The following is a 26,469-nucleotide window of genomic DNA, read 5'->3' on the forward strand; positions in this document are numbered from 1 at the left end:
GGTCGAATTGTTCAGAAGTTGATTTTAAATTTGAATATTTGAAGAATGGTTTTGGAGGTGTGTTGAGTGATATAATAAAGGTCAGATTTAGGTTAAAGGGAACGTTACTAAGTATCGACATGTGCATATGATTATGCTTTTCCGGTAGTTGCTTCACCTCGAAAGCTGTCCATTCCTATTTGGTTGCTGTAGTGTAGTGCTTTAATCTGAGTAAAGCAAGGCGTAGCATTCTTTCTCAGGCTGGCAGCAGTGCAAAATGTGAGGGGAGGGGCATGGGGTGATGCTATCCCCCAGTTAAGAAAATTATCATGAAGAATCTCCCCACTAGACCAGACATCCCCCACCCACTCCATGTTGACTCATGCAAGCATCTCCCCATCTTTCACCAAACTGGACAAGGCAACCCCAGCTAAGAATCTCGACTTCGAGCACTTAGGTGGAGAGTATCTTGCCCTTTAATCATAACAACTCACATTTTATATTTTATTATTGTTATTGTTTTACAAATCATAAAATTGAAATTTAATGAAAATACCTTGGCACTGTTGACAAGTTCTGACTTGAGTCCGCTATTTAAATAGAAACTGGATTCGATTTGCTTCCTTTCCATAAACATCTGTAACTTTCTTGATGAACAGATTTTTTACTTTTTGTACATTTTCATGATGTACAGATATCAAACAGAGGCCACTTAATCTGTGTATTTCAAGGCATCCCTGCCCTTGTATTCACGCTACAATTTCACCATTCGAATGTGAAGCTTTCCAAGAAATGTCAGTCCCCCTCTGCGGACGTCCTTGGTAGAAGTACTGCGAAGTTTTATTCTTGTGTTTGAAAGGGTGATTATGTAGGCCGAACCCGCCAAAGTGTGATTGGCAAGTACATAAGTACATCCTTCTCAATACAGGAACTGAACGAAGCCACTTCTAACGTTAAGATGAGATTGGCTGAAGGTAATTTGTATTCAGAAGCTGTCGCCGCTGATAGCTCCTGCGTGTTTGGCTTCTCCGCCTGTTCTTATTAGATTGTCTTTGCTACTGCGATTGGCTGTCCTGAATCGGTGTGTAGGTTGTTACATAAATTGTGTCCGGCAATCGCACTGGGTTTTCATACTTGCGCGGAAAGAATATGCAGGTAGTTTTGGAGTATGAAGGCGTTCTGTCTAATTTAGCGAATGCGAGAGCGGAATTCGAAACTTCGGAGTTTTGGAGTACAGAAAAAAAATATTTATCCGTACCTGATGAACCATTTAAGATAAACAAAATATGCAGTGAGCGCTAAAACTAGTATTACTGTACTTAGTGTATTACTATATTTAGTGTATTACTGTATTTAGTGTATTGCACACAATTTTTTAACCCTTTTAACTATTGAAACACTGTACCGACTATTGTTTTTAATAGAGTTGTAGTGTATATTAAGGGTACAGTGTTATATCACGTGAGATCCATTGTGTAGGCTATGCTATTACATTTTGATTACATGGGCGGAGAAAAGTTCCTGTGCATTTCTAAAATTTACTAAAATTTGTTTCGGTAAACGCTATTCGTATAAGCGAGTTTTTAGTGTCTCTTCCTTTCTCACGTTAAGATAAAGGCGAACAAACCCAGCTGGGAAGGGGGGAGGGGACATTTTACCACAGTCATCCTAGAAAACAAGATACTGTTGTCAATTTCACATCTCCCAGTGCAATTTTTTCATATTTAATGGTAATATTCTGATAGGAACTCGATTTGATGCATGAAGATCGCAGTTCCTTGAACTCCTTACAGTTTTCCACATACTAGGCTGTATTTTTCTTCCTTCAGCTTACACATAAAGTTTATGTGGGAAGTAGCTATTAGTAACGTAAAGATTGGGAACCATAATATGAAAAATATTAATAACGAACGGAAACAGAAAATCATGAACTTCTCGTTTAAAAGGTGAATTTTCGTTATGTATACATCATTTGTAAATTATTTACAATTCTCAATTCCTTACTACGTAAGGAAACGGTTGTTTTCCAACTTGCGGATATTTGCAACCGTAACGAAGGTATTGACGTCCTTAAGTTTATGAATTTATTCGATCGCCTTAATCATTAGTGTTCCGATAGAACATTCACTTCAATTAGTACTCCGGCAGTTTGTTTGTTTATATAGCATATTCGCAGAAGATACAATTCAATCTATAGGTGTATCAATATACACTGTACAAAACACAACTTATTACTAACTTTGTTGACTCTGTATCTTCAACTATAGCAACTTATCAACCAATACAGATCAAGTGTCAAATATCGCTTAAAACACATAGGATGTAAGAGAAAAATTAATAGTCATGGACAATTTGCACGGTCATACTTATGGATCCCATTGTACAGTGGGATACATGAGTATTACCGTGCAAATTGTCCATGACCATTTTCGTTAATTTTTTTCTTCCATCCTATGTGTTTTTAAGCGATGGATTTTTATGTATCCTGGTGCAGAAGTTGTCACTTGTCAACAGCTTGTTTTAAGTTTTCTCCTTAATTCTTGAAGCTCTTATTGGGTCAAATAAAGTGCACGAACATGGTGATGGACAATTTGCACGGTAATACTCATGGATCCCACTGTACCAATATAATTTAATCTTAAGAAAATTATAATGTTGATAAATGGGTAGTCAATATCAAATATCAAAAAAGTAGTTTCAAACTCGTTTGATCTTTTCCCCCCGTTTCTCAAATATTTCTTTCCACACTTTAGAATTTGATTTACTTGGGCAGCACTTGTATATGCCTCTCAGCAACTAAAAGTTTCAGTAAGTCATAATATTCAGGTAACGCAGAACTTACCGCTCTTCCTTGGATGAACAGGTATGATGCTGAAAAATGTGAGAATGAGTCTTGAGTTTGAGGGAATGTCGCTTTTTCTCTTGAGAAAGATGTGTACTTAGTTTTAAAAATAACTTCCTTACATTGCAATTCATAGCGCTAGTTGTGCTAAGACAATATGCATGTATTTACTAAATGCAGAAAAATCATTTTAGTGCACTGTGAAAGTTCGTTCATAAATATTAGCGGCATGTTAAAAGCATTTTTACACGTGTTCCTAAAATGTTGTTTCCGGAATCTGCTCAGCATAGTTTCGAGTGCTGCTGCTCCAAACGTTGAGTCTTGTAACGGGATTTTGATTATGTCATTCTATGAATCATCTTTCTGTGCTACATTCTCACAGACGGAAGTTTGAAAAGTCATTTTTCGAACGGTTCACGGAAATGTCACGGGCTTCCCTGCGAACGCGTGGGCCAAAGCTTTCCCCCACCCACTCCAGAGGCAGCGTGGTCACGTGCTCTCAGATTAGAACGAGCTGCTACGATTCCGGCGTCCCTGTGAGGTCAAGGCCATTCGAGGAATTCCTCTGCTTTGTTCCACTTTGGGTTCCGGATATTTACGACGCTTCCTGCTGGAAAGGTGGACCGTTATACCTGTCCGATTGCTCCCAGGAATCAGAAGAAAGGAACTGCCGACAGGGACGTAACATCTACAGACAAATAAATGCCGCGTGGAATCGTGTTGGGCTGCTGCAAGAGGACTCGGGTGAAAATTTCCCCATGATTCATTGCGCAGTTAATCTCGACGCCAATTGCGTCAGTCTTACATCATTTCCTACAGATGTTACCGGATTCAGTACGTTCGCGCTGCCCGGAAATATTTAACACTGACACTACGAAAAGAAATTAGGTGTTGATAGTACGATGAACATTTGATTATATTTTTATTTATTGAAATTTCCAGTACAGCACAAGCCATGCTAAAATAGTAGACTACTGTTAAAAACAAAACAGTAACAAGATATAGATAAAAGACGAATAATAGCTAAATATATAGTATTTGATTTGAGATATTGTTGAACTGAATAGGAAGCCTATGGAATAAGGAACTTTGTATGAGTTAGAGTCTGGGAGTTGCAGTGTGGAAAATTTCATGCTCAGTGTTCTTTGTCCAGGCACCCTGAGGGAAAGTGCGTGAAATGAGAAGCTACATCTAAGTGTCCATTTATGTTCTTATGCAGCAATTTCATATCTTCAATGTATCTACGGTTGTTCACCGCCTTTTAATAATTAGTCCATCAGTCTAGAGTCTCAAACAAGTAATTTGCTTATTTAAATTTTGTATTCCGTAAGTCTTTCGGTTGGTTCTGGGTCTTCCACTAACAGGAACTTACCTCTCTACAACTTCGTCATTATTATTGTTCAAAGAGCAACCATTTAGTCGAGTGGTTATCACGTATCACTCTCGCCCTTGTTGCGATCCACTTTTGATCATGTTTTGGACATCAAGTGGGTCGTAATCTGGACATTATGCTTTGATTTAGACATTTTTTGTACATACTTTGGATATTGTATAGACATATTTTGAACTACATTTGGATCTTATCTGGACATTATTTAAATGTGAAAAGAACATTTCTTGGATTTAATTGGGATGTTTTTTGGACATTCTTTGGATATTGTATGGACATATTTTAAACTACATTCAGATCATGCACGTGCACTCCGGTGCCAGCAAGGCCAGCAATGGTGGCACACAGCATAACTGTTACAAATTAATTATTTAACTTTTGGTTTCTCATTATTTCTTCCGGGTTGCCTCAACAGAATATCAACCTGCAAGCCTCCAAGGTTCGTCCTTTTCCGATATCTCGCGGCCTGTTTACAAAACATCTGCGTAGTATCACCACCCTGGCAATGCCATCAGAAACGCGAAAAATACCCCGGCGACCTTCACAGTATCAGCTAGAGTGCTCATTTTTTCATTATAACGTACCATGTAGAAGCAATGAATTCTTGGTTTTCTTAATTTTTCGGTATCTGCTTCCCAACGGAAAATGTCACCGCACGCCACTGATTTGGATCTTATATGGACATAATTTAGATGTGAAAAGAACATTTTTTGGACCAGTTTTAAACATTTGCTGGATGTAATTGGGATGTAAAAAGGATGTAGATTCTAGTTTCATACCGGGTGGACAAGGACGTAGTTAGGGGGTCCAGGGTCCGGACCCCACCCGAAAGACTTACTAAGCACATAAGTTAAATAATGAAATGTTAAAATAACTAAAATTAAATTATGAAAATTCATTTGTTTAATGAAGGGTTATTTATTTCCGACGAAGTTATTGGAGGGCAAGACTTATATTGGGATCATACGACTTTGAATGACAGTACCAAAGAAGATTTATGCAAGATTTATTACATCTAATAATATTATGCATAAAATATTACGAATAACTTTACTTTTCGTCAACCGGATCTAACATCCTTTTCTGATGTTCCATAAAAATTCAATTCTTTATCTATTTGACATTAATTTCCTTACCACGGCAGGGTTTTTCTTTCCTTTTTTTTTACAAATTTTGCCGACCTTAACTGTACGTAAGCTAAATAACTAATATGTGCTGTTGTACCCCTATCCTTACCGCGTTGTTACCTATTCATATAATAACAATATAATGTTAATTAATTTTAATATTTGAATTAATACTATTTTAATTTAAACATTGTTATTATTATTATTATTATTATTATTATTATGAAACACTTGGTTTGGATCGACCCCCCCCGAAATATATTTCTAGCAGGAGCGTATATTACAGGCTAGCTATGAAATCTGCGAAGCCTGAAGACTCTTAGTGTATTAAGCTGATTTGAAAAATAAGATAATGGCGATTCTGAAGTTGGCAACCTGAATTCTTAGGGGTTAGCAACCTGAATTCTTAGGGGTTGGCAACCTGAATTCTTAGGGGTTGGCAACCTGAATTCTTAGGAGTTGGCATCCTTAATTCTTAGGGGTTGGCAACCTGAATTCTTAGGAGTTGGCAACCTGAATTCTTAGAAGTTTGCAACGTGAATTTTTATAATTTTCCAACCCGACTACCGTTGGGATGGCAACGTCACTTCCTTGACGACGTCAAGAATCAGTCTAGTCTTCTCCCTTCCTCCATAGCCCAGGACCAGGTGTCATAGTGACTGAGATAGCCCATGTCTGAGACTCAGCATACGCCACTGATTTCAAGATACGTTAATGCCGGTGGAAGCATCGAAATTTCGACGTCGACCCAGAATCGTGAGGACCAACTAGGGAGCTACTTGAAAAGATGTAACAGTCTAAGACAATAAAAGCTCTCGCACCACGAGTTTCAATTTACCAGCAATTATTAAAATTAACATCAATCACTTCCGTGGACACCTAACTGTACTCGAAAAGGGTGAACATGCGATAGAGATCTGTTATTTGAACACAGCGTCCACTACGGCAGAACCGAGTTTCGTAACTTTTACATATGAGTGACCGCGGCGTTCCGTTGAGTAGGCAAAGAATCCACGAGCTGTGTTGTGTTGTGGTCGAGGTTGTTGCCACACTGAACCTTACAGCAAGCCTCTGCTATGCTCGACGGACATTAAAGGAAAAATAAAACACTAAAATAAGTATTTGAAGAAATAATGCGGTCACGTGCGGGATATGTCAGCCTTGTGTGCAATTATAAATAAGAACAGGACCAGCCTAATTACCTGTTCGTAATTAACGTGGACCGCTAGAAAGTGGCAAAAAAGTATAGCCAAGTTCGCATGACTGAGATTAACAATTTTTCATCGTCATCGTGTTATAAAATGGCTGACACTCATGTGTAGGGAACATCGAGTACAGTTTCTGTTTTTTAATAACTATTATTAACTTCCAGAATGATAATCGCATTCTGCTGAACGTGGTGCATTCCGTATATGCTAATGTTATTACCAGCATCTGAAGAATTAGTTTTCTGTGTCGTCGTGTGAATGACCTGCGAGGGAATAGAAACGTTAAAGAAAACCAGGGTTGCCAACTTGCAGATTTTATTTTTGTTACGTTAGCGTCGCTTTCTGCCACTTTTAGCTAATCGCGACACTGAGGATGACATTGATGAAGGAAACCCCATGCCCAGGCCGGGATTCGAACCCTGAACCCGTGGAGTCGTAACACGCTGTGCTGAACACGGAGGCCGGCCGTACTCCATTCTCTATGAAGATAAAGTGTGAGAACTTGCTCACAGAGGTGAGCTTCAGTGATGAACACATCAGTATATTTAAATATGAATAGGGGAGAGCAGCTCAAAATGATCCACTGGGGTAAAACGATCATTCGTAATTTCTGCTCAGTTATTGGTAGTATCATGTAGGCAATTCATGTGCTACCTCTTCGGTTGAGGTGAAGACTGTTGGCGTGAGTTACTTTCGCTCACAATCTTTTGTTTAAAATTTACAGCAAAAAACGTTTTTGTAAAACCTCTTGATGTAAGGGAAGTCATGGTTTTTCACTATAGTACATAGAGAATAGTAATTCCGAAAATAATCACAAATATTTAAGTGTTTAAAGCATATAAGAAGGTTACTTGCAATGTCTTGTCTTGTCCATTGAAGATGGTGGAATTGTATTTTCTGTGGCAACAGCAATTGGGGCAAAATGATCCCTTTGAGGAGTCACTGATAATGTTGATGATAATCTAGAATGATTTTACTGCAGTGATAAAACTTCATATGGCATGTTGATGGCAAAGGTCGGATTATGTGTCACATGTGTAAACAATGGCCTCATCAACAATGTGCTGGAGTGGACGATGACGACATTGGCTTCATTTGTAATCTCTATAGGTAATATATGAAAATTCAATATAAAGAGCTAGGATCTGTTTTATTTTTTATTTCTAAATTAATATTTTACTGTTGTACTCTTTTACAAGACATTCATATTGTTGTAACATACCTGCCATAAACAGGGATCATATTGCCCCGTGCATCCTGGGCAAAAACATAATTTGTATTTTCTTACGTTTGCCTTTACTCGGAGTTACATTTTCGATGTAAAGTTTTCAAACCAATTCTAAATAATAGTTACGATGTGCACAAAAACATACGTGTAATCGTCTTCATTGTATTGCGATGTTTATGCAAAATATTGTTTAATTTACCTTAGAGGGATCATTTTGCCCTGGTGTTCCCTGAAGAAGACGTTCTCAGAGACTGAGCAGATTTCTTCAATATGCTCTTAAGCATGTGCTCAAGTATATGTAGAGGCTGGAAACTATGCAATTTCTTCACATGAAAATGACATCTGCTCCTTCTCTACCACCTAGCCCAGGGGTCTTCAACCCATGGCCCGAGGGCCAGAGGTGGCCCGCAGAGTAATTTGCCGTGGCCCGTGTCCGTTTGAAAAATTAAGTACTTAACATAAAGTACCACTTAGGGCTGGTAGATGGCAGCATCTTACAGTTCTTAATAGCAGTATAGCTTCGTGGCCCGCCAGCGCCATTGAAATTGTTAATGTGGCACGCACTGCCTTAAGAGTTCAAGACCCCTGACCTAGCCTGTTCCATCTACACGGCAGAACACTTTGCAGTCCTAAAGGCAGTGGATTTGCTGACGTTCACAGTTTGCTGCGAGTACTCACTTCTACCGATTCGCTAAGTGTGCTTCAGAGTCTACAGTCTGTGTCTTTCAGGCATCTCATAGTGCTGCGCATTTTTCGTCAACTTGTGTTTCTCTCTGCCAATGCTGAAATCTGCTTTCGCTGAGTTTCAAGTCACGTGGACACGAAGGGAATGAAGCAGCCGATGCTGCTACGAATTACTGCAGAACGTTTTTGCTTCTTCCCTTTTTGACAAGTGGACAGAAGAGTGGGATGGGCTTCATTCGGCTTCACATCGGACACAGTCATCTCCCACACCGTCGGAGGCACGGACCTTTTACAGTGCAAGGTTTCCTTCCTACGTTCAGTCGGATCCACAAGTATTGTTCGGCAAATTGTCCGTGACTATTTTAATTAAATTTTATCTTGCACCTTATGTGTTTTTAAGATATATATTATTAAGAATGCTGGTTCACATGCTGCTAGAAATTTGTTTGTTATTTTGTTTTAATTCTTGAAACTCTCATTCGGTGAAGCAAAATGCATGAATATGGTGATTGACAATTGCTTAATAATACTTGGTTGATTGAGTTTATTTTACTTCGCGTTTTGTGCCTCTCGGCTAATTTGCGAAGATGTGGATGAGTGATGAAATGATGAAATTGATGAATGGACATTCACAAACAACCAAGCCCGACCGGGATTCGAACCCGGGACCCTTGGCGTCGCAGCGTGATGTGCTAACCACTCGGCCACAGGGTCGGGCGCTTAATAATACTTATCTGTCTCACTGTACATGCCTCACATGCAGCACAGTGGATGAAATCAACGTTGCTACATATACACCCGTTCACTGTGAACGTTTAGCAAGTTACGTTTCATCTTATCACTATTTATTTGTTTTGATTCGGTTTTGTAGCATCATAATATATGTCCTTGTGCTGCACGTGCGTGTGACAAGGAAGACCAACCAACTCAGGTACGTTTCCGGTGACAGGTGAAAATGAAAGGCCTTCAGGTCACTTCCAAGAAACTCCAATCTCTCAAACACACCTTTTTTGTCCAGTCTTACAACCCCCAACAAACCATCTTGCGGCGATTACTGTAAACTCGCCTTCCGCCTACCCTCTTTTGTCGCCCGGCGTTTGTGGTAAGTGGGACACGCTCCTAACGAGCTCTGACGTTTGACATGAATAGTTCCTGTTCAAGTCTTCCCGAAGGAAAAAAAAAAGAGGCCACGAGTTTGGAAACGTGAAACGGTAAATTTCACTAGTTATTTCAAGCCGCCAGTGGCGCCACTGCGGGGCGTCCGTCGTTCAATTGTTCGCTGTGCTTGTTGCTTTTTTGTCGCATCTACTGACCGCTCGGTATCAGAGGTAAGTGAATGCTTCCAGAGCGTCCACTTGCTGACAACTGGCTGTTGCAGCTGGTTGGACATATACACGGCGCTCGCCCACACCTTGCAAATATGAAGACATGTCTGACCTTCAGGATTCGAAACCAGGTGATTAATGACGACAAATTCAAATATTGCTAACCAGCTGTAGCTAGAAGCTATGGGGTTTTTTGAAAGGTATTTTTGGAAGCGTCTCGTTTCTGAGAACCATGCCAATAGCTGGGCAACACGGGATTAGAAGCACAAATAGAGCACCTTGAGTAACCCAATCAGGGGCGTCGAAACCAGGTGGACAACGGTGCTGGATATACACGGGACATTTTTAGCATTATTTATGGAGTGCAGAGCAATCACACGCAAGTCACACTCATATCGAGGATGGAAAGAATGACAGGCAGAAATAGAAAATGACAGAGGAAGAAAAATACAGAAATCGAGGAACAAGAAAAGAGAGAGGAAGAGAGAGGGGGATAGAAATAATATATGATACAAGAATATCCCGAGTTGGGAAATTGCGAAATTCAAAGTCGTTGAGTCTTTCTCGTAAGAAGGAACTCCCTTGGAACATGCAATTACGGACAATATTTTCTGTTTCGTGTGACGTACTTCTACTTCCTTTGCTTAGGAGAAGCTCGTGCATTTGCATAGAAACGAAAGGTCCATACTTGTCGATGGTGCCACTTATTAATAGTTTTTTCATAACTAGTTTTACATGTAGCTGTCATAGAGTCACGAGTGGGTAACGCTCTTGGCTTTAGTGCAAGCGGTCCCGGGTTTAATCTCGGCTGCAAAATTTCAGGGGTGGTTCAGAATCGTGATGACTAGGCTTCGGATGTTGACCTAAAACACGTAAAAAAAAAAGACCTATAAAATGACTAAAATTATTAAAAATTACCTAAAAATAAAACTGAAACACGTTGTTTGGTAGCCTATACTTTAAACTACTGAAGCAAGGGGATAAAACCAATCTGTGGGAAGATGTGAGAGGTGGGAGGGGCGAAACTGCGATGTTACAAATTATAAGGGAGAGGTTGGTGGACAGCAGCAGGCAAGACATCATGACCGAATGTAGGGAGAAGGTAACGCTCGCCGCCGCACAACCGCCAGGGGTGTGGATGGAATGGAGGAGGAAACGGTACATTGATACGTGCACGTACCAGCAAGGAAGTGGACTCGCCTGGTTCCTGCTAGGGGGTGGAGGCAACACAAACTCAAGGGACCGGACGGTCGTACCATCTGCACGATATGCGGCGAAGAGGGGGCGAGGGCTACATGAGTGTTTGGTCGGCGCACCTCAGACGACGCAAATGGGGGGAGGGGGTGTAAGGGACAGCGTTGAGCAGACAACCCAGGCTGTATATAGGGAGGAGAGGAAATATATAGCGGATGAGAACATCAAAGCCCTGGGCTCCTATTTGCATGCAGCAAGGGGTCAACGTGTTGGCATGACACACAAATTAAAACAAGTCGAATTCGATTACCACTTTTTTCTTATTTTAATTTTGAACCTGGACATCGGAAGTTTTTCAACAAAATCAATAATTGTGTAATATCTCGAAAATGGACCCCCTTGGTATAAGGCACTTTAGGGTTAAATTTGTTGCAATTTTGCTGCACTATCATTCCTTCAAAGGAATACGTCGTGTTTGAAGTAACCCTGTATATTCTTTTAAAGAAAGGAATGAAACATTATTTTAAGCATGCCAACCTCATTTGCGTTCCACTTTGAACTGTGGGTCCAGTGTTGTTATATTAGTCAATTTGGATATATGATACAATGAAAGTTCACCTTCTTATGAGAAGTGCCTTTAATTCGCACACAAGTAATACAGAACGGCAGAATCATCACATACATGCGTATCAGCTGCATACGCTGTTGTGGTAGAAAGACAAGATACACAGACTATTGATAGCTACAAAAAAAAAATCTGGCCACAGACTAATAAAACATTGTATATGCAGTGTTTCATCTCTTGACTTTATGTGTTATTGTTATATACCAGTCCATCCAGTGACAATACCAGTAGGGGCTGAAACCTTGTTCTCTGCAGGGTGTAATAAATCCTCCAAATCTTCTGAACGCGTCACAGGAGAGAGTTGAACGAACGATCCAGTTTTTCCATTTCCCAGCTGCGATCGGGTGACCTTTGAGAGGATCAGGAAGTGCGGCCGGTCGCCATGCGGTTCAGCACGAAAGCAGCGCTTCCTTCACCCATGTCAGACGAGCAAAAAAAAAGTAGCTTCTCTCGCAAGGTCCTGCGAGCCCAGGAGAAAGACCAGTTCTGTTCACTAAAATCGGATTTCCTAGACGATGCAGGAAGCACCGAATCACCCCGAGGTGTCTGCTCGTAAAAGAGCGACCACTCTGAACACGTGATGAGCTCGGGAGAAAGACGCTGACATTGTACGATACTTTCCGTTCATGAATATTGCTCTTTCTTCATGGTCGTAGTGCAATACCTTCTGAACTGCTTTCAGCGTTGCCAAATTGGATTATTAAAAAAGAGCTAAATTGTACCTATAAAATGATCCTATGATCATTCCATTCTCAAGTATATATATATTTTAGTGCTGTACGCACTACATGTTGATTCACATTGGTTATTCTTTTGACAGATGTTTGATAATATGAAACAAACAAACATATATATATTGCACAATGCTGGCTCCACAGTCCACCTCGTATTATAAGCTAAGGTTACTTTGTGCGGTTTATTCGCTCTTATCGGTATCCGCTATCGCCTTTCCTCGTCATTCTCTCACTTTCCACAAATATCTCCCCACTCGTTGCAGTCTCTCACTTATGACTCCTCTTCTATCTTCTACCACTTGCATTATTTCCCTCCCTGTTACGTTCTTAAACCACTTCGTCTCTCAAATCACGCGTACAGGGGCAGGCAGATAGCAGATGCTCGTCCGTTTCTCCCTCCCCGCACAAAGAGTATATCGTTTCCCCTGCTTCATTCTTCATTTGTACTTGTTTCCAACCCCCCGTCTGAACCATGCTAACCCTTCCCTTTCTTTTTTGCCTACTAAATTTATGTATCTTGCTTTGCCCCATTCCCTTGATTTCAGTTGATTCTTTAGTGAAGTCTTCGTCTGGCAGTCGGTTAGTATTTCTTGTCTGTCTATGTCCAGCAGTCTCTCTCTGATTTGGTTTTCTACTGATGTATCTACCCTACCTCCCGTTTCCCACACCCACCCCATCACACTAGAATACAACATGTTTTTATATCCCTCGCCCAGTTCCGTGTATTTTCTTCAACACTATAGTTCATGGTTCCTGTTACTATTGACTTGTCAAACTCTGAATCACCGAGAACGGCATTTGAGGTACTTTACTTATGGTACATATTACTTTGTCTATTGCGAGCTTTGCTTTTTCTTGTCTGTATATGTTGCGTCCAACTTCCAGTCATAGAGAATGTTACTCCCAAGTAAGTGAAATGCTTGACAGGTTCAATTACTTCCCCCCCCCCCGTAATTCCATTTTTCTTGTTTGCTGAAAGTATACCCATTTTTGAAAGTTATGATTTTCGTTTTTTTTTATGTTAACTGTCACTTTGTATTTTTGGCACCCCTTGTATATGCTATTTAGTCCCCTTTGTAGCCCCTCTATTCTCTCCGACATGATTACTATATCGTCTGCATACAAGAGTACAGGTATCTCTAGCACCATCCTATAGATGGGGTTGTGCCCTGCTCCCTTGGTATTTCGTTCGCCACCCAATCTATGAAAAGAGAAAATAAAATTGGCGACAGGATAAATCCTTGTTTTAACCCAGTGTGGGAGGGTTGTAATGATGATACTCTGTGGCCATGGCATCTCACACAGAATTGTACGTTTTCATATAAGGCTTGTAGCGCCCTTATTATGCGCGCCGACATTCCTTTTTCTTGCAGTTTCCCCCACAAAATACCCCTGTGAACTTTGTCAAACGCCTTCTCGTAATCGATGAAGCACGCGTACAACCTTTTTCGTTTCTCTTTTATTCGCCCAAGTACTAACGTGTGCACTGTGCAGTATGAATATATCTAGGGTACTATGCCCTTTCCTAAATCCTGCTTGCAACGGGGAAATTTTATCAAATATTTCTGTCCACTTTTGTATTCTACGATTTAAAATGTGCGTATATATTTTGCTCCATATTGGAAGCAAAGAGATACCCCTAAAATTGCCCGCGTCGCTCCTATCCCCTTGCCTTTGTATATAGGACAGATTATTGATTGTCAAGGGGTTGTCTTTACGAAGGTGTTTACTATGAACCATTATAGGTTCAATATCCTGGGAGGATTGCCCCCACTAAACAATAAGCAATAATTTTTAAATTCAAATATATTTTACTACAAAAACTTAAGGATAATGTCTGTCTGAGTGCTGTATGTTCTCTCTCTCATTCTTTCAAGTTCCCATTAACAGATCTACAAATATATGCTCAAAAAAGTAAAACGTTTGAATGATTTGCTTTATTTTACGTCGCTTTTCTGCCACTTTTGGTTAATCGCTAAGATAAAAGTAAAACAAAAATACAAAACAGATATATGTATGAAATCTAATTGATTTATTGTATTAATAAAAAAAAACCTAACACATAATAAAATCCATCTTTAACCAGTAGGTAAAGGAATTATTTACATATATTTAGTCATATTTATATTCATATATATTTAATTAAATATTTAGTTGTAAGGAAACACACACACATATATATACATATAAATCATAATATCATTTATATATTTGTGTGTGCGTATGTAAATGATTTTGCACCCTGACGCTGCCAGATTGTTGAATTCTCGGAACGATGATGAAGTATGATGTTCAGCTGCAAGAACAGACACGACAAAACGCTCGTGCCCAAATCTTGGATTGTGAGATTGCGCTTGAGGCAAACGCTTTCTGCAAGTTGTCTCTTATACCGGGAAGATTTTATTTCTACTGCAGAACCTTTGAAGGTTCTACGGATTTGATCGTATTCAATTTTACTCCGTCTGCTAGCACAAGCAACCTTTTAGTTACTCGAAAACCTTGCAGTACTTTTCTTGTTCTTTCTTTGTATTTTGTACTCTTAACGAGAAATAAGTTTGATTCGACGCTTTATAAATAATGATGATAAAATATTTACTACATATCATCATCGTATTATTATTATTTCAAGTGATCCAATTGTTTGATTCCATAATCCAATGTTACATGATGCCATCTCCAAAATATATTTTTCGAAACATGCCAGAACACAGTTTGCTCTCAAAACACGGGTCTGAAGTTCGAATACCACGTAACGTATCATCGAACAGTTTTGAACAAGTGATGCGATATGACTGAAATATAAAATTGTATGTGCAGGTGAAGTATTGAAACAAGCTTCGAAAATGATTTTTCTCCATTGTCAATGCGTCATAGAATTAAAACAACTGGAGGATTAATGCGTCTGAATGAACTATTGGAGCTAGGCATTCCCTCGTCCTTAAGAATACTAAGGGATACATTTGGCTCGAAAATAGCTAAGCTGGCAACATTGACATCCTCTTCTTTTCATTGAACCCTGCTACGTGCTTGCCCACAGCTGCTACACTTGATTTGACTGGTCTATACCAGCCTTGCGACAAAGTACTTTCCACATACAAATAAGGCTGCTCTTGATGTGCGTCAGAATTAATATGCACACTACACTACTGACTTGCAGTGTGTAATATATGCAAAATTTTGACTATAACTGGTTTACAAACTTCATTACCTTTGAGTATGGCTTATTTTTAGTCGCTAGTATGAGAATATGTACACAGGAATTTTTCAGTAATTATGTGAAATTAAACCTACATAGAACGTGTCCCAGCAAAAGTAGCCAAAGATGGCTGAAAAGAGAATTTCCTACGAACGGAAAACTTTAAAAGTAGCCAAAAGATCCCGTTCTACTGTTCTCTTTTGTTTGTTGATTTACTTTCACATCTTTTAAAATTCATTTCTTTCCTAAATTCTTTCTTATTATGATTATAACTACTGAAGTTAATATGGAGAGTCGTAAATGAAATGAGGTCACGTTGGCAAGCGCATCTGTTACAGCAGGAATAAACTAATTATAGGATCTTAAATTCCCTATCGTATCCAGTGTATGTGGTACGCGTATGCCGTCATGGGACGTTAACTAGAGACACCTACCGAATCGTTTGGAACTATTCTGCTGTTTCAAGAAGTTGTTAAATCTAAAATTCACGTTTCTCTTAGTACAAACGTATCAAGATTTCCAATAAATGATGATCAATGATGAATGAAGATATTCTGAAAAGTGCAAATAAATTGTTCATAGGCTCAAAAAAGTATTGTATCGTAAGAAATGAAATGAAAAGGAAACTCAATTTTGTCATCATCTGGTTAAGAATTTCGAATATATACCTACACTGTTACCTTTTCTCCTACTATTGAATTTTGATTTAATGCGTATTTACAAGAAGTTAGATGATTTGTTGTGTTTGGTGGGGGTGGAGGGGCAAATATGCATACATATATGCATGTCTGTATATAATACATATTTTTCGTTACATAATACACTTCACGCACGTAATTTGTGTCATATGTTTGTTGTTAACATATAGTTGTTGTTTCCAGGAGTCTAAAATGCATTTCTACCTAATCAACAACAAGAGGGTATTGCAGTAATTTCAACAAGATATGACGTGAACAGCGAAGTGTGGGATCATAGGCCAATTTTTATGAAATAGAACATTACACTTTGGCAATTTTTAGGAACACTTACATGAGGCATATTATTACTTTTGTATTCAATTTATTTCTATCTATATATCTACAAATAGTTTTTTTGGTGGCCACGTGAAAGTCTTGCGGGAGCCCACCCTTAACGTCCCTGTAAATTTATAATGATGATGGACGATAATTAATATTGACTAACAATTAATACTACTACGCATAGCCTAATATAATATATTATACATAAATTTAATTAGAAACATATTATTTTCAATCTGCTAATAGAATAAGCGTAATTGTACGCTATTTACTTTTGCAAATGTTCAAGGGTATATTAAGCATAGCATAGAATTTCTCAGGCCACTGGTATCGTAACCGCAGCTCTAACTTATTTTGCATCAATATTCATTGTACGACACGTATCGTTAGGATGGAACAACTTCCGCCTGGTTGAGAATGAAATTCCTGCTGCCTATCGCAACTTCAAACAACTTCGGGATCGGAGTTCGTTGACCTCGCCATTCCTTCCTCGGTCACCGGGTAAACAGCACCCGCCTCGCTCGCTGCCCACGTCACATCGCATCGCATGGCGTCGCTTGCGAAATCACTGCCAGCGAATTTAACTTTGCTTTCGACATTTTCCTGGTTCTATTTTTTCTCCCTCCACGTTGCTTTTTTTTTTTTTTACAGCGTGCTCTCAGTTATAGCACAAGTGTTAATATGCGTAGAGGCTGCAGCTTCCTTTTGTTGACTTTTTGTGCGCATACTCCGTGGCCGGTGGCAGTGTTGCCATATGAAGGGAAATTTCCCTTCTTGCAGGGATATTTTTGAGATCAGAGTCGGTATTAGTATTTGCTAAGAGTATAAAGATGGCTAAATGGTCTAGCCCGGATTTGACCTAACAGTTTATATTCTGTGACTTCGTTTTCACGATATATTAAGTTACCTTGATGATATGTTGTGATGTAATGGTGTACATGTTGTACAGTTGAAAGAAATATTTTTATAAATTAAGTGTTTATTCAAGAACATGTAGTTTAATTTTAACAGTATTGTTTTCTGTTCCTTCTTATTTCTGCACCTTTGAGTATAAGCCTACATATCAATCTACATGTTGTTTGTTTGACGTCACTTTTCTACATCTGTTAATAGCAACGATAAGATGGATGATAAACTTATGGAATGGGCAATTGAGCCAAGGGCACCTCCCAGAGGGTCCAGGGGGCACTACCCCCTATATATCAGGAAAAAAATCATGTAATTAGAATATTTCTTATAGCACCCCTATGTTAACACCAGTTTAAGAATTGAACTGAACAAAGACTTTTATTTTAGATTTAAACTGTTTAAATTTTTTTATAGCTATGGGAATCTATTGAACAAGCTAAAACTTGAATCACTTTCATCTAGAAGAAACAAAAATAATCACAAATTTGTTGCTGAAATCTTAGGTGGTTATTACTCTGTCAACATGGACAAAATTACTATGCGGGTTACACCGCATCGTGTAAGAACAAAAGAAGCATCATTGACAACCTGCAAAGAATATAAGAACAACTAACTAACTCTCTAGCATTCTTAAACCCGAAGGTTTATGCCTGCACCAACACAATCCTTCCATCTGTCCTTATCCTGGGCAAGATCAATCCAATCTCTTGCATCCTTACCGATTTCCTTCATGTCCATCTCAACGTTATCTCTCCATCTTCGTCTTGGCTTTCCTACAGGTCTCTTACCGTCAGGTCTCCCAACAAGAATCCTGCAAACCATCTTTTCTCTCCCGTTCGTGCCCATCTAAGTCTTCTTGATTTAATTATTCTAGTAATATCTGGAGATGAATACAAATTATGTAGCCTTCGTCACTCACCTGTCTCCTCATCCCTTTTAGGTCAGAATATTTTTCTAAGGATTTGTAAGAATAACGATTTTCTAAATTTTATTGTCAGCAGTTACAATGATTTTAGTACATCCTAATCACAGTGGGATGCATGAGTATTACCAAGCAAATTGTCCATCACCATGTTTATTCTCCTTGTATTATGCACTGAGAGCTTCGGTAATGAGATAAAATGCCAAACAAAACGGCTGACAGCCTCTCCACCAGCACACATAAAAGCTTGTAAGATACAAGAGAAAAAATAATGAAAATATAGTCATGGACAATTTGCCGAGCATTACTTGTGCATCCCACTGTACATACTGTATCAAGGCTCCTTAGCTGTTCTTCAGCAGCATTATAATGTATAAATAAATAAATATTCATGAATGAACAGGGTTAAACCCTGAGATATCTGATCCATCTGATTATTTTTTAAAACAGTTTTCATATACAAAATATGGGCCAACGAAAGTACTACTACCTCTAGTTATATTATTATTATTATTATTATTATTGTAATTTCTGATATGAAGGGAAAGAATGGGAGTATAAGGGAAATTTCTACACTTGCAAAGGGAAATTACGCCCTTAGATTGTGGCAACACTGGTTGCAGGTTGTCCTTCCTGGCTTCATAAACAAGGGAAGCTTCAGTGGGTCAAAGAGTCAACGCCCGGACAAGAAGACACTCTTGTAATAGCTTCATTTCCCTTCCTGTACATTTTTTTCCCCAGTGCCAGGGCGTTGGGAACGAAGGAGGTAACGAGTATTATACATTTCCCACAATGACATTAGGCCTGTTTTACACGAAAACATTTTTTTGTTACCTTATTGCAATCATTAGTGTTTGTATTTTAACTGTTATTTTCGCGTCGCTTTTCTGCCACTTTAGTTAATTGTGACGATGAATGATTTGATTAAATCGATGAAGGGACGCTAACTTGTTCTTATGTTATTGCAAGTGATATCTTGTTCTTTTAGCTAATCGCAACGATGAGAATGATGAAGGGGCAATTACAAAGACCACCCACGCTCACGCCGGGACTCGAACCAGGGAATACACTCGGCCACTGAACCCGCAAACAACAGTGAATATTAACACACAACTATTCAGTGGCGTGCGAAGGAATTTCGAAGGGGGAAGCGAGGTTACGTGTACTTTTTTAGTAGTCAGCCCTCACCTTGTCATATTTTCCTGTCTTTGACGTTCTTTCTTTAATGAATTTTCTGGGCATAATGGTGGGGGTTATGACCGCCCATCGATCCCCCCTTGGGAACGCTACTGCAACTATTAGTTTCTTTAATATGCAGGGTGAGTCAAAAGTCCGTTAACTCCAACCTATAAAATTCAAAGGAGTTATGCTGAGTAGAATTGGTCTTTATAAGAAACAGATTAGGCACAGGGGGAAGCATGTTTGTGAGTGGAAGCCATATTGAATTCAACTCTAAATTTTAAATAACCAACAAGATGGCTGTCGTCCGTTTGACACACACAAATATGGTTCCCCTGGGGAAAAAAAATCAATTTCAATTTCAATTTTATTACTCCATATAAACCATATACATTGGTATTTGAAGGGTTCAGTACCGTTCATATAAAATAATATATAGTTACAAAATTTCTATAATTTACAATCTAGATATTTACTAACGCTATAATATTGCTGATTAACTAATAGTTTCTTTAATTTGTTTTTGAAACTTGTCATACTTTTGCTTTTATATCATTTGGTTCTATCTTGACTATTTTTACCCACGATAACACTTACAATTTAAAGGCTGTATATCGGGGGCGACGGGAGGAGAGGAGTTGATTCGAACATTCCGGGACCCCCACATATCTTTAGTAATCTGCAAGACACTTGCAAATACTATCCCCGTACGAAAGTGTACTTATTTGCCTTCAACTTTTGGAACTGTATTCTAATTATTTGAGTGCGCTTAAACTTCAAGCATTTTTTTTCCCTTTCAAATCAGTTGTTCACATAATAATCTACTCCAGGTACGCCTGACTGCCACGTGGGAGACCCGGGTTCGATTCACGGGGAGGGTGACCTAAGGTTGGACATTTTCCGGCCTTGTTCCCGTGTAAAGCGGCTCTGGGGCTCACCCAGCATCAAATCAATGGGTGTCTGGGGCAACCCTGTCGGGTAAAGGCGTGGTGCTGATCACATCACCTCCAAAATGGCTGAGACCGAGTATGTGTGGGGCCCTACCCCCCACATCGCATAAATGTGTCTTCACGGCACGGTGTTATATGCACGGGGGACATTGACTTACTTTACCGTTACCTAGTATTATTATGGTTATTATTATTGTTGTTGCTATTATTATTATTTTCAAAATCATACAATTCAAATCAGAAAATACTTTGGTGTTCACATTCGAATCTGCTATTTCCTCGGGAGCGCCGACCAGGCTGCCCCAGCCTAATTACCCCCCTGAATGAACTGTTAGGTATGTCAAATTAGATATATATTTCACAATTCTATAAGAACGGCCCGATAGAATTTCAGGGAACTGCACAATTATATTTTCCACAACGTACAGTGGGATCCATGAGTATTACCTTGCAAATTGTCCATCACCATGTTCGTGCACTTTATTTGTCCCAATAAGAGCTTCAAGAATTAAAAGAAAACTCAAAACAAGCTGTTGACAACTTCAGCACCAGCATACATAAAATCCATCGCTTAAAAACACAGAGGATGTAAGAGAAAAATTATTGAAAATAGTCATGGACAATTTGCACGATATTACTCATGGATCCCACTGTACGTATATTCCACACTTGCTTCGCCTTGCCCTCGGAGAAGCTCATTCGAAATCTGATTGCTGACAACACCACACTCAATATCAAGGTCAAATAGTTGAGAATTCTCTGATAAAAGATACACATAGTATTCAGAACCATAGTACGTAGCGATCGGAATTCGAGCATTTATTCTGAGGTGCAAAAGATGAAGATGATTTGTTGTTCTTGGTAAGAAGACTGCATATAAATGAAACACAAGAAATTGTATGTAAAAATTTAACTGCATAAAAACTTTCATGTATAAAATGCTACATGCAACATCTCCCGTGAAATGTTCTTCCCTTGGTGTGGTGTGGATTTCGAAGTTCATTCTCATTGTCCGGTTAGCCGAGAAATTTAGAAAAGTGACGTAACAATATTCAAATTTGGTAACATTTGGGGCAGATTGGATAGATAAATACACATTATATGCTATTAAAACGTGTTGTACACATGTGTGACAGAAATTGACATTTCTTCGAACATCAATTTTAAACTCTAAAGATATTATACAGTTTGTGATTATTTTAATGGTCTGTTTGTATTTTCCTTCACATCTCCTTGTACTCACTACAAAATATTTTTCTTCCTCCTCCTCCGTGCTTTAAAAAACATATTTTCAACGTTTGAAAGTAAGACAGATTTCAAGGTTCAAGGACAACTACTACCATTTTTTGATGCATGAGAACAACATACCTACATTCTTGTCACGACAATCCAAAACGATGTTCTAAATTTACTTCATATATATGTATACCATAGGCGTGCGCACGGGGAGCAAGGGGGGGCAGTTACCCCCTAATCATGTACGTCCATAGATTTTTTCAACGGAGGGACAAGCAAGGTATTTTCCCATGGAGCATATTACCCCCCCATAATAGTGTTGCCCCCCTCAAAAAACACCACTTGAATTTGAAGTTATCGCATTAATGTAAATTACTATGACTGAAATCAAATTATACGTGTGAAATATATACCTTTAGGTTGACATTCGTTTTCGAAGAGGGAGGTGAGGCCATCCTTGCCCCACCCCCTTCCAGACGTCCATGTCCCTACATTATTATACTTTCACCTAGAAATTTAGTGTAGAGGAAACTTATCGCTGTTATTAAACGATATTAGCTATATATATTCTTAAAGAAAATAAAGTATTTTCAAAGCGATTACAGTTCAAATCAACTACGGGGGAAGGGGCTGCAGCGACAGGGGGAGCAATGAGCATTGCCCCTCCCCAACCTTGGATGAAAATCAATTCTAGGGGTGCAGGGGGGGGGGGGGGCAAAATACTCAAGATGGAATTAGTTTTCACGTCTTTCTTGCATTATTTCTTCCAGACGGCCAAGAGCACCTGCAGGGTGGCACAAAGGGAAATTGCCCCCTCGATATCAAATTTTATACAAATAAAAATATATTTCGTAAAATTTTCTTGCTCCCTTTGCTCGCAGCTTCTCCTTTTCATATAGTCAAGCTCAGAGCTGTAGCTAGGGGGTGGCGGGATTTTGTCCTGGGCGCCGAATGATCTAAATGGAAAAAATTGTAAAAGAGAATGCCATAGCGCCCCATGATTTTTTTGTGCCATATTAAATAAAATATTGTTTTCAGGTTGCAAAAATTTGGATCTAAAAAGTTTCTTGCTCGCTTCGCTCGCAATTTTATTGTTTTCTGTAATGCTTTGTAAATTACCAGAGATGTTATAACTACTAAGTACTTCAGACTTGCTGCTAAACAGTTTTCTCTTAAGTGCATGAACACAAATGTTTGGAGGAAAAGGAGCGCGGCACATTTCAGAGACAATTTATTTATTTGTTATGATGCCTCTATGTTGCTGCAGTTTGTATATGCCCATCATGCAATGAATGCAGTGAAATTAAAACAGTGAGATACAATGAGCTTTTTTTTCCCCCGACTGAACTTTCATCAAAACTTTCGCCCCCCCCCCCCCCAATCAGAGGGTCTGCGCACGCCTGTACATCTATATTTCGTCCAAATCATCACCAGCTACATTAAAAAAAAGTTCATTTTATTTTACTTGCAACTTGTTGAGAATCTGCTGCTTTCGAGCAAAATTATTCAATAGAAAGCTGCTGCTCACTTCCAGTTGCTAAAACCACCTGCGAGGAAGTTCGGGAAATCGCCGCTAGAGTGCAGCAAATTGCGCTTGCGTAAAGAGGAACTGTCGTAGTTCCGAAGAACAACATAGGTCGAAAGACGAAAATCTGAATCACGGTTTTACACGTACGGAAAAGTTGTAGCACGACACGAATATAAAACAATATGAATATATAATAAATAAACTTTCTACACTCCCTACGCTAAATAAGAAGTTCATATATGTACACATCAAATCAGTGGCGGCGATTAGGAGGGAAAGGGGCAGTTACCCCCTTACGTTTTGCTACTTTTGCAAAAAGTCGTTGTCTTGTAATCAAAGGGTCCCGGGTTCGATACTCGGTGGAGCCACATACTGGTCCGGATCCCACTATAAACTGTAGGCCTCGTTCCGATTAGCCTTACTGTGCACAAAGTGGACTTAAAACACTAAATGAAACCAAAACCAAAAATGCTGGGCACGCTACTGGTTTTATTTGTTTAAATAATTTTTATTTACGATCATGAAACTGTTTAATGGAAGTAAAATATGTTTAAAACAAAAAAGTGCTTATTTGTTTCTTGTAAAAAAAATATATTAATTTTGTAAATCCTGGTATGATGGTGCGTAAAAGTACTCATATGTACAGTCACGAGCATTTCTGGTAATGTCGTCGCCTTGTAATCAAGGGGTCTCGGGTTCGATACCCGGTGGAGTCATAGGGGTTCGGATCCTACTTTAAATCATAGATCCAGCCCCGATCTCTGCATAAAGCGGGCTTAGGAAAAAAAATTAAACTAATATATCTGGACCGATATTACTTGATCATTGAAAGCCAATAGTGTTTCAAACCAGAAGAGTCTGTGATTGTACACTGGGGATTATGTAGAGACGAGGCGAGCTTAGCAGAATGTCAATGTCGTCTTGATTTCTATATGTTTCGATTTTTACTAGACGAGGTTCTAAAAAGTGTGCCTTTGGGTTCTTAAAATAGGCTCTAAAATCCTAAAATAGCTATAAAAATTCTAAAATACGTATGATCTAAAAGTGTTAAATTAAGCTAGAAAAATCCTGAAGTTGGTTTCAAAAAAATTAAAATGGTTCAAAATTCCTAAAAGAATATTAATTATTAAGAACAACATTTCAAAGGAACCGTAAGAAATTTTAATATATAACAACCAAATATTAATTTTCTAACCAAATTTTCATTTGTGCACATCATTTTCAAAATTATCCACAAATTATTGTGTTCTTAGCAAAAGTTAGAGTCGAATTACTCTCGGAACATCTCCAGCGAACTTCGCGAGTCTGTCTAGCGAGCCTAGTGGGCGTGTAGCGCCTGAGCAGGGGGCTTAGTGATAGGTTCTGGGTTGAGATGACGTCAGCGGCTCGCTTCGTTGATTGGCTGCATCAAGAGTTGTGACTCGTTCCGAAGCTTCAAATGCATAACAGCCAAAGATGTTATGGAAATAATCTCCCTCTACTTGTTGTGAAGAATGAATTATGTACAGGCCTGTACCCAGGATTTATCTGAGTGGGGGGGGGGGGGCAAAACCATAGGCGAATTTTATACATTTTCTCTGGAGAGGCACAGCATGTGCATTCATGCTGTAAATGTGTATATATATGTATGTGTAACTTTTCCAGGTATTTTTACATAACTTTCCAGACTGTATAATGATATAACTTGTTAAAAAATAAGAGTTAAACTTCAACTTTTCAAGTTAATCAAATGATTCATTTTTATTGAACATTTTTCAAAATAAAATAACTTTTTATAAGCAATATTACCCCAAAGGATGATATTGTTAGGAAGAAGAAAAAACGAAATGTGTTTTCGGTTACCAATTCTGGCACCAAAAATCATTTCATTCCCCTGACTTTTCCGGGTTTTTAACACTTTTTAGAAATTTCCTGTTTCCGATGACCTCCTCATTCCTTGCCTGGATTTCCTGACTTCTCCAGGTAGTCTAGGGTTTTCAAGTAAGTGGGATTCCTGTAAATGAATTATTTGAAGGAAACGTCTTAGAGAAGTGACGTCACCCTGGCAGTGTCTCCGCTGGAATAATATTGTTTCCATGGTGTATTTGCGCTTTTAAAATCTTACCCGACAGTAAAAATAAATGCAAGTGGCAACGAAGAAGCTATTAAATGGGGTTGCATGCAATGTGGGAGAGAAAATGTCATTTTCAACTGCTTGTAACATCGTTTTTTTCGCCTGGATGTCCTCTACACACTGTGACAGTTGTCAGTGTTGTACGATCACACCCTGCGTATTTATGTTCAAGGCAATTACAAGTATAAAATATGAAAAGTTGCAGTAAATTCCGATTGATAGAATCTCGTAAATAATATTGTGCTTAATTTTCTTGAGTGTTTTGGAAAAATAACAGTATCAGTTAAAACTACTTGAGGCAATTTTTTGTCCAAGAAAATCTAGCAACGCTTCTGCTGTGAAGTCAGGGCCGCCGACTTGTCAAAATTATTGGAGGGGCTCTGATCACTGAAATAAATTAATGAATGACTCACTCTCTCCCTTTTTTAAGTTTTGGCCTCATCTTTTGGAATCCGTAAAAGCCCATGAATTCCTCAAAAATATTAAAATTTTCATTTACAGTTCGAATGTTAATTGTTCACGGATGGATATGTCACAAGTTTTGTCAACCATGATAGCAAAATATTCCCGACTTTTAATATCTGCTACCACGGAGCGCAAAACAGATCTCCCTAACATCAATGATCTCGTTCTGAATGTCATGCGAGAGCCATTTGTAGCCTGAACGTCCCATCCACTCTCCTAGTTCATGCACATCTTCTTTTGAAACTCTTTTTAGTAAAAATGTTAACAATACTCATAATTATATACTATATATAGTAATATGTCATGTGTTTTGCTGTCTCAGGTCATAGGTCCCCCAGAGTTGATGGTTTAGCGGTCCAGCCCCGCACAGTTGATGGTCTAGAACATTTCAAATGTGTATTTAAAGTTAAGTTCATGTGGCACAATTCAGAGTAAACTTTACAAGAGAAGCAAAATAATACATTAGAATTCCTTAAGGAAAATTATTTGGGGGGCTCTACCTCCACATCGTTAACATTGGGGGGGGGGGGGGGCTCGAGCCCCCAAGTCCCATGGAGTCGGCGCCTATGTGTGAAGTTTATTCTCTTATTAACATTATATATTTATTAATCCTAGG

Source organism: Lepisma saccharinum, chromosome 19, assembly GCF_977018435.1.
Source record: "Lepisma saccharinum chromosome 19, izLepSacc3.1, whole genome shotgun sequence".
In the NCBI taxonomy this organism is placed as follows: Eukaryota; Metazoa; Arthropoda; class Insecta; order Zygentoma; family Lepismatidae; genus Lepisma; species Lepisma saccharinum.